At 34.8% G+C, this 15,333-nt stretch overlaps 1 long non-coding RNA gene across 1 annotated transcript; it reads right to left on the bottom strand.

The window, feature by feature from the left end:
* Window positions 1–369: 369 nt before the first annotated feature.
* Window positions 370–5,212, bottom strand: LOC125492586 (uncharacterized). Its single transcript, XR_007269228.2, has 3 exons — window positions 5,097–5,212; window positions 4,863–4,979; window positions 370–710 (listed from the first exon to the last, which is right to left on the bottom strand). It is a non-coding gene; the product is annotated as an uncharacterized LOC125492586 (long non-coding RNA).
* Window positions 5,213–15,333: the final 10,121 nt, after the last annotated feature.

Below are 15,333 nucleotides of genomic sequence, written 5' to 3'. Positions count from 1 at the left end.
CTATTTGCGTCGGACATGGGTCCGACGCCAAAGACCTCGACGCAAATGACCCAGACATGATCTGCGTCGTATGCTGAACGACGCAGATATATTAGCTATTTGCGTCGCACCTTGTATACGGTGCGACGCAGATGGCTCTCCACAACCCCAGATAGAAAGGTAATATGCGTCGCATATAGCACTATGTGCGACGCAAATCAAGCATCTGCGTCGCACCTTAAGCAATGTGCGACGCAAATTAGGCCAAAAAGTAGGCACAAATGCCAATGCCAGCAGCTTCTAATTTCTGTAATCTGCGTCGCACGTGGCAATAAGTGTGCGACGCAAATTACAGAAATTTTGCAATATTCCATATTCCATATCCGGCATTCAATATTTTGCACTAACTTAAAATCGCAGTCATTCCTTTTTTTTCTCTCAAACTCACAGTATTCCATATTTTCAATTTAAAATCGCAATAATTTTACATTGATATGTAAATATTATATACAAACACATCTTTTGCATTAATATGTAAATATTAGATACAAACATATGTAAAAAAAATATATACAATATATACAAAACAAATTACATTGTAAATATGTAAACAAATTTGTAAACTAAATGTAAACAACTTACATTACAAATGTAAAAATAAAACTGAAACGAGGATGAGCCGCTGCCGGTTTCCGACGGAGAAGACTTCGAAAAGAACAAATTACACAGATCTGCAAATGAAAATAAGAATTTCAGAGAATTAAAAAGAAAATCATAGACTAGGATAAATGCCAATAAAAGTAAAAAATCAGATATAAAAAATAAAAAAAACAAAGTCGTAGATCTGAAAACCAAAAACGAATAAATTAGATCTAAAAATTTAATGCTAAAAATTAGATCTAAATTTCAGATGCATGAACTAGAAAATTAACGCCAAAAACGAATAAACGCCAAAAATTAGATCTAAAAAATTAACGCTAAAAAATCGATCTAAAAAGTTAAAAACGAATAAACGCCAAAAAGAAAGCAGAAAATTAGATCTAAAAAATGAAAAAACGAAATTGTAGATCTGAAAACCTGAGATGCACGAAGAAGTCGCAGGAGATTATACTCGAAGATCTTCAATTTTCGTTGCGATTATACCAAATTTTCGCCGGAGATCTAACTCGAAAATGAAAAATCAGATTGTTCGTTGCGATTATACCAAATTTTCGTCGGAGATCTTCAATTTTGTGCAACTGTAGACCTGAAAACGAAGTTGTTTGTTGCGATTATACCTATTTTTCGCCGGAGATCTTCAATCATGAGAGAGAGAGAGACGGGTTTGAGGGTGAGAGAGGGTTTGAGGGTGAGAGAGAGGGGGGGTTTGAGTGTTTGAGAGAGACAGACATGTTTGAGGGTGAGAGAGACCGGTGAGAGAGAGACGTGTTTGAGGGTTTGAGAGAGAGAGAGACGGGTAAGAGAGAGACGGGTGAGGAGAGTGTTTTTAGGATTTGAGAAATTTAAAAGGAGAGGGAGAGGCGCTAGAAGTGAGTTGGGTCTTTTGGGCTGATGTGCGTCGCACATACATAGTGTCCGATGCAGACTGGCTTTGTGCGTCGCACCCAACTCCTAGTGTGACGCACATTGTCCTCAATTTCTCCCCACTAAGACGCAGCAATATGCGTCGCACCAAAGCAGAATGCGACGCACAAATACAATATGCGTCGCACATACTGAGGGTGCGACGCATATTGCTCGTATCCTGATATGGTTGTTGATGTTTTGCGTCGAACGCTCTTTGGCATGCGAAGCAAATAGGTTTTTTCCGTCACATTCGTGTCTGTGCGACGCAAATCAGGGGACGCAAATCGTCTATTCTGTACTAGTGCAGGGGGATTTGAGAATTGCCTCAAACATCAGGGGTACATGCGGAAATTTCTCAACATGAATTGTATGATGTGTTGTAATAACGAATTCAAGTTTGAGTTGCTCACAAGCAGACTTAATATGATTTGAAGATGATAAAGCATTATGTTATTTTTTACCTTTTTGGTCTAGTAGTTTTTCTCTTTAGAAGTGCACTAACGACGTTGGGGCTTTGTCAATAGTAAGGGTAATTTGAGCATAAAATTAAAGTTAGGGGTATCTGAGGAATTTTTAAAATGTGAAGGGCAATTTGAATTTTATGTCAAACATTAGGGGTACCTAAGGAAATTTCCCAAAATGAATTGTATGATCAACCGTGTTGTATGTTGTTCAAGGGGTAATTCATGGATAATGCGAAGTTTCTCAAGCTCTAAGGGTAGGAAGTAGGATGTGTGTTATCGAGTACATCCCTTCTCTTCCCTACAAGTTCAATCCAGTGGAAACTTATATCTGAGAGGATACCTCATCTCACTAGCATGTTAGTTCAATACTTGGACACTAATATGTAAGTATAAAACCTTCTTTTTACTGCTCATTTCTTATTTTTGTATCTTTTTTGTGGGGGATTGTTGTATCACATCCAAATTAACGTGAAGGAAGTTGGTACTAGGTGCGTCTTGTGCGAAGGACGTGCATCAAGCGCAAGGCAGTTGCACTCTGCGCCATATTGATGTGTGTGGCGCATCATCTTGAGTCTCGCGCAAGGTTGGAAGTTAATCTGAAGCTAAACCGAGAGCAAATTGTGACTCGTGGTGGGTGCAACGACTCGCAGTGTTGCCGTGACTCGCAGTTATTATCGTGCCTCACGGTTAAGGTCGTGCCTCGCGATGGTTCACCAAGAGCCATCTACTACTCGTGCTGTGTTCCAAACCTCACGATTGTCGGAGATTTTCGAAAGCCTTATTTTGTTATTTCTGGATTTAATTCGGGTTTATTTTCTTAACCTCATATAAATTCTTTCTTAGCGATTTTGTCTCTCCAAGTCATTGTTCATTAACCTCAAGGCACATGCCTATTTTTTTTCCTAAGATTTGAGTAGTTTCTTGAGAAATTTCAACCTTTGGGTTCAGGGTGCAGAATTCAAGGGTGTTGTGTAAACCGTGGGGGGCGTTCATCATTGAAAGCCTGCACTCCGGTATAGTGGCGACACCATTTCTAAGGCATGGCATCCTTACCACGACACAACACTATTGGTACGAAATTAAATTAAGTTCAGCAAGTTCAGTTGTTTGATATATGCGAATAAGTTTCTTATATTCTATAATTTGTCAATATTATTATTGATGATTGTTTTTATGAATAAGTTAATCATACTAATTGTTTCCGTCACTCCGTTATTTCTCTTCTTTGATCCTTCACAAAAACTAATTGGAAAATACTATGACTGTAGGTGGAGTTAGTCATGTTGTCCGTATCGGGTATATATGTTGTTCTTCATCTTTACTTTTGTCTTCTTAATTATTGTACAAGTGTGGAGAATAATTGTGTTAACCTGATTAGGTTTACCCTAATATTTAATATATATAGTGTTACAATACATGTCTAAGACTAGTAAAAGTTCCTACTATCTTTTTACATACAATATTACTCTAATAATTATAACTATGTTGTATAATTTGTTTCTTATGTTTACATAAAACAAACATGTCACTAGATCCTAAAATTAACACTAATTATTATCTTCACATTCTAAATATATATACGTTTGACCATTTAATAAATAAAGTTTAAAAGATTTTGACCTTACTATATAAAATTGGATATCTTTTATTTAAGAGAAAGGAAGTGAATAGTTTTTATTTAAGTTATTGGTTGAAAGGGATTGGATGGGATAAGACATGGAATCAAAGTGAGTAGTGGAAGGGAAACTACCGAAAACAGAAAGAAAGAAACAGGAACATTATAAAAAAGAAAAAAAATCATCTAATTTTTTGTGTGTGTTAAGTACATGTGGTTGTCCGTTTTAGCACTTGTTTTGAAATGATTATTACAAGGCTAGGCTTTTAAGTTCCACTAGATATGTAGGGTTTAAGCCTTTTTATCGCACTAATGTAGTGCACCATGGAGATTTGAATGAAGGCAGTTTTGAGATATACTTCATTATTTCATAATGGCAAAGATCTTAGGCCAACATATAACTATGATACTTCATATCTTTGAATATAATTTGTAAAAATTATGCATATTGAATTTAAATCAACAATCAAAAGAATAAACTATAATCAACAATATATCATTTACTTAAATTCTTGGGTGTAATTGTTACACCTAGGGGTGGCAATGATGCGAGTCGAGTTCGAGTTTGAGCTAGCTTGACTCGTTAGCATTTCGAGTCAAGTTTGAGTTGAATCGAGCTCACTCGAGTCGAGTTTTGACCTAGCATTGACCGAGTCGAGTTTTGACCGAGTCGAGTTTTGACCGAGTCGAGCTTTGACCGAGTAGATTTCGAGTAGCTTGCAAGTGTCTCATGTTACAAGCAACAATAAAGTAGAAAAATGTTGAATTTAGTTATTTTGCTATTAATAATTAGGTATTCGAGCTTCTCACGAGTTTTCGAGTCAAGTATCGAGTTGCTCAACTCGACTCACCAACATCTCAAGTCGAGCTCGAGTTCGATTCGAGCTCACTCGAGTCGAGATTTGACCAAGTTTTGACCGAGTCGAGCTCGAGTAGCTCGCGAGTTGTCTCATCTCATTACCACCCCTAGTTACACCATGTAATAACTTAAAAGCCAACACTTTTTCGTAAAAACTCAAATGATATAAAATAAATGACATAAGATTTATGACATTATTTGTATATAGTCATGTTAATATTGTTAGAGTCTATGTCATTAATACGTACGTGTAAAGTTTTGTTATAAGCAAATTAAAGAATATATATCTTTTATTATAAGTGTTAATTTGCAAAAAATCACCATCTATTTTTTTTTAAAAAAACTACTGTTTACCACCATAAAGAGTACAAAAGAGTACCAGTATGATTTTTCGATGCATTGACTCTAGTTCCTGGGTTGATTATGCACATGTTGATATCCTGTGATTTTTCATCTTTGTTTTTCTTCTTTCTCCCTCGATTTGCAAGAGAATTGACTGAGTCATTTCAAAAATGAAAAACAAGGCAGGAAAAATGTTAAAACCCATTGAATATAGCCTTGGCGCAAACATCATAATTATCACCGAGTAAAACGTACTTAGTGAGAGGCATACCTGGACCTTCCGAAGGATGCAAAAAATAAATTGATGATGGATCATGGTATCAGTTAGCTTAGGTTTGTCCTTTTCTCACAGATTTTTTCTCTGAATACGTTCTTCCTTGGGCGTGGTTTTCAATGGGTTTTAACAAAAAAAGCCAAAAACAAGAGAGTATGAAGGTGTATTGGGGTTGACTAACTTCCATATCGGTCCTTATAGACCGATAAGAATCGTCATGGTCAATGCACTTATCATGGAACCGTTGACTTTTGTCATACCGGTTCTGTTAGGATACCTTGACGGTACTCCTCCTTGGGCCATTCTCATATGGGCCCAGGCTTGATCCAATTACTATCTAAATGCGCCTACGGGCCTAAAGATAAGTATCAATAAAGATAGAATTGTATCCAAAGAGGATAGAATTACGCCCAACCAATGCGAGCAGAGTCCTATCCTAGCAAGGACTCTTGTCGGCTCCTATACATACCCCGTTGATCTGAGTGATAAGGTACGTTCACAATCACAACTATACTCCACTTGAGAGCTACCGGTTTTCCCATTACTGACTTAGGCATCGGAGAGGCGTTCCTTGAATCAACCCCCGAGGTCAGTTTACGTGTTCTATTTTTCACACCCTATCATTTATTCCATACCGGAACAGAAGGTAAAAAAGAGAGAAAAAAAATTAACATACTTGCAGATGCAAAGTTAACGCCCAAAGCCTAATTAAGTATATGTACTTGGAAAGTACATTAGTATCCTAAGTCTTCTAAAACGTAGTTTTCTAGAAAACATTCTGTATAATACTTCCTTCCCTCTCAACTTAATTGCAACCTTTCAATAAGAAGATGAATGAAGTGGGAAATGTGTTATATTATTTTATTTTATAAAAGTTGATTTAATAGAAGACAATGAGATATTTTAATCATTTTCAATAGAAATATGGGGTAGGGTAGAAAGTAAGAAATACTGAATTTATCTGATAAATGGAAGTGTTGCAACTTGCAAATAAATCTTAACAGCGCAATATTGATAATAATGTTGTGATAAAATTTTGTAGGAGGGAGCTACTAACATTTATTTTATAGTATGTGTTAGCTGAAATTACAATCAAACCTAATTAAAAAATATCCATATAAATATTTTTAAATATCCATATAAATATTTTTAAAGAGTAAAAATTTTAACGTTGTAATTATAAAAGAACCAATAAAAATCCACATTATTAAGTTCTTTGTTTTTTTTTTGAGTGCTCCAAAGGTAGTGCCAAGTGATAACTGATATGATTATTAAGATTAAACTAGTGTGTAGCTCGGGTGACGCTTCAAGTTTGTACATTTAATAATACTTTAATGTGTTTAAACTTATATATTTATTTGAGATTAGTTCATTGATATTATTTATGTGGAGTAAAGTATATCTAATAATTAATTAAGATGGTAAAATGTCTACTTTATAATTTATTGGTTGCATGTTTCGAATCTTACTACACAAAATTCGTGTTTTAATATATTATATTATCACTAAAATGAAATTGACACTACTATTACTTGAGAATTTCAAGTCATGATTGTGAGTTATGACCTATATATATTCTGGCTACTTTGAATACTTGCTATTTATTATTAGTATAATCTATAATCCATTGTCATTTGTCAACGCTAGGAGTCATATATTCTTTGGGGTTCTTGAGGAGGTATGAACAAGGTCGTGATACTGTAAGTACGTGAAGGTCATATTAAGTCCAATGGTTGACGATCTACCACTAACCTATACCTACCATTAAAATGCTTGGGGAGCCATACATTGAACTATTGAAGTATGCCACATGTCACCTTATTTTTTTACGCTCATGATATGGCGTTACATAAGCTATGATATTGACATTTATCGATCTTTTCCATTACCAAAAAAGTTATATATATATATATATATATATATATATATATATATATATATATATATATATATATATATTTACTTATGTACTCCCTTTGTTCCAATTTAGTTGCTACATTTTGACCGTAGACATTATTCACGTCAGAACTTTGATTATGTTTTACTCCATATACATAAGAAAAAACATAGTCATGTTGGATCTTGTTTGATTCGTCCCAATTTATATTTTCCAAATATATAATTTTTTCATATATGTAACTCAAGATATCAGTGTTTGAAGTTGCATCTCGTAAACTGTGAAAAAGCAAATATAGCAACTAAATCTCACTTTGCAAGTAACAAAAATTGAATTCATGTCACAAGGATAGAAAAAGAAACTAGTTCATATCAATGGACTAACCTTGATTCCTAAAAAAAAAAAAATTAATAAAAATAATAAGAACTTATATGAGGTTTGATAAGTGTGTTTCAAACGTACTTTATGGACTCCTTTTAGCTCATTTTGATCCTCTTTCTCCCCTTTCTTCCCTCTTTATTCTCCCTTTCCCCTTCTATTTCATTCACTTGATCATACTTGATCATAGTGATATTTTGCTAGATTTTTAGTCATTTTTGACCGAATTTCTAGTACATTTGCTTTCACCTTGTTTTGCCATGTTCTTGATATAGGTGAAACTACTAAGATGGCTATGATTTGTAAAGTCGAAAAAGGTAGCAATGAAAACAAAGCACACATTGATAAATGGTGCGCTTGCACCATTCCCCATGTCCGCTCGCACAAAGGTGCACAATATTGCACAATGAAATCTTGAACGAAGAACTTCAAATGGGCATAACTTTCAAACCATAAATCGGATTAAGGTAATTCCAGTTGGAGGTGAAAGCTCGTTTCGATATCTTTCCAACGACTGGTCATAAGCTTGATTTGGATATAAAACAAAGAAGTTATGCTCATTTTAAGTTGAGCTGTCCAGTTTGAGGCAAAAGGGTTAGGTGCGCCCGCACCTGTTTTTGGTGCGCCCGCACCTATGTTTGGTGCGCCCGCACCTCATCTTGGTGCGCCCGCACCAGTCGTTTCCGGAAAATGGAGCTCGTGGCTTCATTAAACAAGTTTTTGTTTTATTTCGAAGACTGACGCTTTATTCTATCTTTCACACAACATTCTAGGGTTTTATATTAGAGAGAAAACACTTTAGTTTGATTGAGATTTGAGAATTGTTAATCATAGTTTGTGATTTCGAATACATTCAAGGTACTTTCTATTCAATTTAATTCAAAGTTTTAGTTTTTATTTCATTCTTTCCGTCTTTGTTCTTGCTTTTGTTTATTCTAGATTTTCATTCTCTTAGTTTAATAATTGTGATTTCTATTAGTTTAATAATTTCTTAATCATGTTTAGCCTTAGATTAGTCATAGATTTATTGTTTAATTGCTTTAACTCCATGATTAGTGAGTAGTTTCATAATCTAGGGTTAGGGTGAAAGTATGAATTAGGGTTTTAAATATGATGTTGATGTGATTGTGATGTATGGAGAAGGTTATGCATTGATCTTGGTGTTTTGAGACCTTAGGATAGATATTGATCACATTTATACTTTGGTATTTTGATTTCAAATGTTCTTAAATCGGATTTTGAACTCTTTTATCATCCCCAAGAATCAACTTAATTTCTATACCAAGATATTGGATGGAAATTAAGGGGATCCTTCATTAGGGGTTTTCCAAACTTATTGAATCTCTTAATCAATTAACTAAAGACCATTCGAGAGAGGATTTAGTTGATTACTCTTGAGGACCATTCGAGAGAGGACTCGAGTATTTTAGAGGAGAACTAAACCTTGCATAATCGTCTTTGTTGCTTCACAATCGCATTAACAATCATCATCCGTTCTTATTCATACTAGTAACCTTAACTCTAGTGTCTTTTATTTGATATTTAAACTCTGATATTTGCTTGTTCTAGTTGATAGTTAGTCTTAATTGTTACCAAACATCTTTCAAACCCCAAATACCTTTCAATTAGGTAGTCTGGACTTGATAGACTTTAATCAATCCCATTTTCCCTGTGGATCGACCCTTGACTTGCCCTTACTATTCTCTTAGTAATTGCTTGTTAGGACTTATAAATATTGTTTGGAAAGCGGTTCTTAGTGCCTTAACGACACACTAAAAACCTCTTATCAAGGTTATGGTCATTAATTAACTAGTGTCATCACTATACTATTAATACATCTTTTTTTTTTTTTTTTTGAAATTATCTCATACAACTATGACATTCAAGCCATTTTCGCTAGTGACCTTGACATTCTCACCTCTATCGCGGATAACCCTAAACCTTCATTTTGTCATTAAACCTGATGAGATGATGTTGTAGTTTGGATGTAACTCTAGATTGGTTGGAGAAGCTGTAGTTTTTCTATCTATTGGACTGTGTACCCAATAGACTGTTTTTCTAAGCCCTCTTTTACAGGGTATGAGCAATAAAACTAAAAAAAAAAGTTATATATAACCAATTGTGCATATATAATTATATACTCATCTGTTTCAAAATATAGTTTCCATTTCTCTTTTTTCACGGTAATTTACGCAAGTAGAATACAAGAGGGATAGTAAAGAGTTTTTGTTTATTTAAATGTATATATGTTGTATGGGAAAAAATGATTTTAGGAGAGAGAATGTAGAATAATTGGTGAAAGAGCATTAATTGTAACATTTTGGTTGAATAAACAAAGGAAAAAAACAAAATTCAAGAATCAAATAAATGACGGAATACGATTTTTCTTGACAAATTACGAAAAATGTGGAACTAAATATGAAAATGAGAATTATATTTTAGGACATTCAAAATGGAAATGGAAACTATATATTGGGACGGAGGCAGTATTACATATCAACTTATAAATATATAGTTGATTATATGATTATTACTTTCATTTTAAGATTATCAGTTTATTATATATACATAAAATTGATCGATCAATTTATACACATTTTTATATTAGTTTATATACATTTGTCATAAGATTATACTTAATTTTCACTCGTTGATACATATCTCATTTCATTTTATACATATTTTCATCAATTTATGTATATTTATTTCGTATAGGCTATACATATTTGAGATTATGATTTACTTTAATCAAAATGTCTTCCCTTTATTTACATTTTTTTTCTAGCGTGATAAACAATAGTATGTGATAAGTAATTTATATAAGTTCAAGGCCAATTACAGCTCCACAACCTCATCAGCAATAAGTTTTTAAAAATTCAAATAATTTCAAAGCCGCTAATCCATCTTCAGCTAAGACTTAAGAGACTCCTAAATTACTATAACTCGTACCTTAAAAATACTTTATTTTCCCCAAAAGTGTGTAAGAAAAAAGCAAGACATAATAGTGCTATATTCCCTCCAATCCTCTTGATGGTCAATAGTCATATACATATACTTCCTCTATTTCTAAATAAGTGCAACATTTCCCATTTTAGAAAATATCATAATAAGTGCAACATAGCTCAAAATGAAAAGTTTTTTCCTTTTATTTACAGAAATGACATTACTTAATTCCCTCAACCACTTAATAATTAATCTATCATCTACCAACCTAAAAACCATTAATTAATCAACCTATCCACCCTCATCTCAACCACCTATTTCTCTCTCTCCATCTCCATCTCCTCAACTCAACCAACCAACCCCACACCACCACCAACCCGACGCCACCACCAGAATACCACCAACCTGATGCCACCGCCAGAACACCACCAACCCGACACCACCACCAAAACACCACCAACCCGATGCTACCACCAAAACACCACCATCCTCAATATCACGGGTTCTTCGTGTGGTGAAATTGGCATCTGGGTTCTTCGTGCCAATTCGAACCCGACGCCACCAAGGGCCGCTCATTTGACGGGTTCTTGGGGTTCGAATTGGCATTTGGGTTGCTTACTTTGGGGGATTTTAAGGGTTTATTGACTGATTCGTGTGTGAAATTGGAGGGAAATTATTTAGTTTTTCTGGGTTCAAGATCTAAGAAGAATTCTATTTTCTGGGTAATTGATGGTGGTCGGTGTGCTGTTGCAATGGTGGTGATCGGGAGAGACAAAAGATGCCGGTGGTGGTTGATGTGTTCGGTTGAAAAGGTGGTTTCGGGGGTGGTTTAGAAGGGGATGAGGGTTGGTTTAGGGGGTGGTTTCCAAGGGAGGGTGTTGGTTTTGGTATTCGGGAGGGGAGATGGGGTTTTTTGGTGGGCGGGTTTGGGGGAGGGTGATTTCCGGTGGGCAGGTTTGGGGGAGAGGTTTTCCGGTGGCGGTGGTCGTGGTGGCGTAGTTGTTACGTAGTATGAAACTAGTAAACTAATACAACAACTCCCAACTTCAGATTCTTAATTTGGAGACTTGTGCAACAATGATTGGCTCGGATCCCGGTGCAAACTTCTGACCAGCAACCTGCAAAAAAGGGACCCACCCTGGAGGTTTGGGTGGTTTTCCCCCCTCCGATGCTTAAGTCAGATATCAGGGATGTGAAGGAACTTTTTGAGAGAGAAAGTAGAGAGAGAGAGAGAGAAGAATTTATGGCAGAATAACAGTACTATGCTCTGAAAAACGTACCTTTCACCCTGAAATCAAGGACTATTTATACTGTTTGAAATGACTGATGTACCTTGATGTCACCCTAATTTGGGAGCATCTGATTGGCTAAGCAATGAAATGGGGACACGTGGCAGCTATTGATTGGTCAGTACATTTCACCCTTTAGCCGAATCAGGCTTTACTTCATTGGGCCTAAGTACAATTTCAGGGCCTCAAAGGAGCTTTCCAGTACACCTTTCTTCAGAAGAGTGTACTTTAGCCCAAAGAACCTGCAGGCCTTTGTACTTTTCTTTGCATAGGCGAATGCCACATGTAGGGCTGAGGTAGTGCCACGTGCCATAAGGGTAGCCGTTGATTTTTAGGCTACAACAGTAGTGGTGGGTGATAGGTGGAAGGTGGAATGTGGTGGGGAAGAAAGTTGTTGGCGCGTAATTAGTTTAGTGTTTTATTAAGTTGCCTAATCTCTCTTTTAAGTGTGGTCCCCAACTTTCTCTCTCTAGATGTCTTGGTCTGTGTGCCACTTCTTTATGTTGGACTTATTTATAAACGGAGGAATTATATATAACTCGTCAAATACAATGTGGAATATAAGCTTGTGCTATATGCGAGCGGATGGTGTTGGGTATATTGTGTGGAGATAGTAAACGAAATTCTTGGTGTTGATGGTGTGCGTGTGTGGAGCGTCGTATGAGGGTGTATGTGTGTTTACGATATGCTAAGGCAAGGATGCTAGAAGGCAAGTGCATAGGCTTTATCATGCGGTCGCAGCTTGTTCCCCGCGCCCGTAGGGATTGGCACATCCAAAGTTGTAGACATGCTGCAAGCCCACAAGATATGGACTGCTCCCACGGGTTTCGCCGTCGGGCTATTTTTTCATTTGTTGTTCGGTTTTCCTAGGTTTTCCACGATTATGTTTGTGCTCTATTATAAACTTGTTTGAGGTCTATTCATATTATGTCATGTGAAGAAAGAGAAATATTCTTAGCTCTAGGGAGACTAGAGAATCTAGAGAGAGGTTAGAAAATCTAGAGAGATTAGAGAATTCTCTTTGTATCATCATCTCATATTCAAAGTCCTAGTGCAGTGTTCGAAGTTTCCTTCCTATTCAAGGGTGTTAGGAAATGGATTTTAGGAAATGGGTGTTGTAGTGTTTGATTAATGCGGAACAAGCCAACAAAATAATAAGGATGAGAAAAACAATAAAGAAAATAAATTAAACAAAAAGAACACAAGTATTTACGTGGTTCGGTAAAAAATAGACCTACATCTACAAGTGGGGGATTCAGGAGTTTCTTCACTGTAATGGAGAAAAACAGAAAGAATAGTACAAGGAGTCCTAAAATACTAGAGGCTAAAAGTGCGTCAAACAATGATCAGTTGATCACCAATAGGATCCTTTTATAACATAAGGAAACCCTAATAAACTCTAAAAAAATTTCCTAGTATAACTCTAATGACGAAAGTAAAAATTTATTAGGGTTTAAAATAATGTAAAAGCCCTTGAAAAACTCTGCTGCCCGGTTGGGCCAAAACCCCAGGTCGAGAGCGGGACGAAATTCCAGTTTCGTCAGTTCTCCGTAAAACAACCATAACTTTCTCGTTTCTTAGCAGAATTGCGCATATGACCTATTGCTGGAAAGCTCTTGGAACAAGCTATCTCCTCCAATTTGAATCACATCAAAAATAATTATATACGAAGAGATATGTGCATTCAAAGTCAGCCTTACTCCATTTTTACAAGATCTCAAGTCACAAATAACAAAGAATTTCCATGTTAAATCTCCTTGTATTCTTTATTGCTTTATTTCTTAATTCTTCATATATTAAACTCCGACTGCTGGATTTATTAGTGCATAGGATACATATTTCTAATAGAAGGTAGAAGCCATATTAATTTTTTTTTTCATAAAGAATGCTTAGTGTCTAACCACAAAGAAATCTTTTACAACGAACTATTGTAAATTTTTACATGGTAGAACTAAATATCATACATAAAAGTCACTCTTAAAGTATTTAAGGAGAATTACAGCTATATGGTTTAATTCACCGAATTTCATGAAGATGTTCCTTAAGGTAATGACAGCCATGAAAAAAGAATTGGTATAATGAGAGAAAGTCGAAAAGCTAAAAACTTCTCAGTCAATCTTTTTGGACTTTGTCTGCTCTTTAGTGCATAGCTAGCATTTTAGCAAAGAGCATGCCATCTAAAGGTCAGATATAAGAAACTAAAATATATACTAATTATATGCTAATTTGAAAGGGTTTAGTAACTTAGGTTAGTCTAGCAAATGATGGAAATGAGAGAGATAGTAGAGTGATTTATCTTTATATTTTTTTAGGTAAAATTTCCTGATGTGATTATGTCTCATCTGTGATTGTTTTGGTCAACTTTTGGCAAGCTCAGGTTTTTCATTTTGGTCATATATCTGTTTTGGTTGCTGAGGTTTTTAGTCTCAAAAATCAGAATATCTGAAACCTCTATTTTTAAGGAGTATCAAATGATCATTCGCAATTTCAAATTCTCCAAGGCCAATATTCCCACCCATAAATTATTGAGACTCTCATTGATATCTAATTTTTGCTGATTAACTTAAGTATTTGTTCATTTGACCACATCTTTCGAGAAACCAATCGTGTAACAGATTATTTTTCCAAAAAGGTCACATTATTTTTTGATGCCATAGTTGATGTTGTAGTTGGTTTCTAACCGTACTTTAAGTAATTATGTTCTTCTTGAATCGTTAGGTACTTAGGTTACTATCTTGAGAGTAGAATGTCCTAACTACCTTTAAGATATTGTATCTATGGTCATCTATTTAATGCAATTTTGTTTCTCACCCCTTTCTATACTAATCCTTATTTTTTCATGATAAAAAAATATATACTAGAGCTATATTATTTATAGTTTTATGTCGATTAATATGAAAATCATAAATAACAACTAAGAGAAAGAAGAGATTGTATCTATTAGAAAAACTATTTATAATGACTTTTGTGGACGGTCATTATTTTCAAATAGTCGCCCTTTTTTTCCTTCAATTGTTTTAATTATCACATTGCATTTTTTACAACATAAAATTACTGATAGCCAAAACTCAGTTAATTAATGTAAAGAATAGATAGAAATGACATACGCAAAAACATAAATGAAATAACAACATATGGAACCCAGAAATATCTGAAATTTGCGCTTTTCTTTGTTCTCGGAACCCAGCTATTTACTTGCTTACTCAACATTGGATTAAACCTCATATAACTCCATTTCGAAAACATAGTATCAACCACTTCAATGTTTTGTAGATTTTCAAATCACTTCTTTCATTAACTTTATTCAAAATATACAATCAAATCATATAACTTTCTTTCAAATATGAAATTAGAACAAAATGTATAGGATAAACCTTGAATTCGAGAAGTAGAACAACTTCTCACTCAATATTTATTTGTAAAAAATAAAAAATGAAAAACATTCACGACCTCTTTTAAGCTCAACTATGGTTGCACAAAACTTTCATTTACCACAATCAATCTTCTTATTAGTTATTATGAAGATAAGTTGATAAATTGTGGCATGATAGTCTTTTTTGAAAATTAGCTTATTGCATTAACCAAAAGCTAATCTTATTAGCTAGTTCGATTGACTTAGTTGTTTAAACAAAAGTGTTCGGTGTTGAATTTGTCTTACCGTATAATTTACCTTTCGCCTCAATATACCCAATCCTTTCTCACTATAAGTTTAGGGTCAATATAAGTC

This window comes from Beta vulgaris, chromosome 8, assembly GCF_026745355.1.
Source record: "Beta vulgaris subsp. vulgaris cultivar EL10 chromosome 8, EL10.2, whole genome shotgun sequence".
NCBI lineage: Eukaryota > Viridiplantae > Streptophyta > Magnoliopsida > Caryophyllales > Amaranthaceae > Beta > Beta vulgaris.
This window is presented reverse-complemented; position numbering and strand designations above follow the sequence as displayed.